This window comes from Gavialis gangeticus, unplaced genomic scaffold (genome assembly GCF_001723915.1).
Source record: "Gavialis gangeticus isolate Ggan-Ray unplaced genomic scaffold, GavGan_comp1, whole genome shotgun sequence".
Taxonomy (NCBI): domain Eukaryota; kingdom Metazoa; phylum Chordata; order Crocodylia; family Gavialidae; genus Gavialis; species Gavialis gangeticus.
Window position 1 is genome coordinate 10,591,925 of NW_017729034.1, and position 1,451 is coordinate 10,593,375.

Here is a 1,451-nt window from a genome sequence, read left to right on the forward strand (position 1 = left end):
AAAACACTTGCTATTTCCGGAAAAAAAGGTGAAAAAATAGATCATTTTAACAACGACTTGTTTTTTCCATTTGTTTTGAAAAGTGCTAAAAATTCAGGGATGTGAAGCAAGTATCTGAAATCTGACATAGGGACTTGTGTGTTTCTGTTTCCTGGAGTCTGGGTTGAGGTTAGCTGCTTTGGATTGGAGCCCTCTAGAACTCATCCATTTGAATTAACTGGCATTAAAACCAGTTCTCTTCAGGCTGCAGATCCCTGACACCATGCATTATCTGACACTCTCTGACATGACTCCACTTCCTGGAATGTAAGAATGACTTCATGAAAAGTGATAGTTGCTAGCTCCTTTATTGGGACTGGCAGTGCTATACCTAGGAAAATGGAAACACATTCCTTTATTTATAACTCCAGTGATTTTCTTTTTCTGGTCAAGCTCCAGTAACTCCTGGTTTGCAGTTTCGCCTGGTGGATAATCCATGGTGGGAGAGATGCCTTTTTTCTAGTGTTATGGAAATCTACTCAGATTAGGTGGAAATATAGAACATCACAAATGCTACACTCCCCATCTGTGACACAGGACATCATGCGCTTTTGGCTGCAAAGCCTTATTGTGCATACACTGGCTCTGGCTCTCATTTTAGCTCTTTCCAGAGTTGTGATCTACTTATCTTTGGCACTAAATATACTGAGGATGTGGCCCAATGGGTTTCAGGCAAAAACCTACTGCTAAGATGTATGACCTTCCCTCATTCAAACTAATTTCATCCTGATGGAATGGGCATCCTGAATGAGGAACCCAGAGCCCAAGAGCACAGTGGTATGGGCTGGAGCAGCAGTTCTCAACCTTTTTGTACCAGGTCCCATCTGTAAACATCAATGACCAGTCCCAACCCAGTGCCCCTCACTCCTGACCCGCTGCTCCCAACCCCTAGGCCCCAGCCCCTCACTGTATTGGGAGCAGTGGGTCAGGAGTGAGGGGCACTGCCCTAGGCCCCAGCCCCAATCAGCTCCTTGCAAGCTGGAACTTGGACAACTTTGACAGCCTGCAAGGGAAAAGCTACAGATTCCCACATTTTTATTTAAAGGAGAATCAATTTTTAAAGTTTGTTGATCCATTTTTTAAGTTTGTTCGCAACCCCTTCATATATTCTTGTGACCCACTTTTGGGTTGCAACCTATGAGTTGAGAAATGCTGGGCTGGAGGAAGGGGGTGAGAGGCAAGCCAAAGGCAAAGTAAGAAACACACCTGAACATCTGGAGTATCAGGAGCATCAGGAGTCAACAAGAATCATAAGATGCATCAATTTTCAGGCACCAAAAAGAATATGTATTGCCCAGCCTGTATCCTACAGACACAAGGCCTGAAATACATGGAGGCAACTCCCAGCAGCCAGTCCTATGGCACTCACAGGTACAGCTGAGATGGCTAGCTCACTATTTCACCAGTACCCT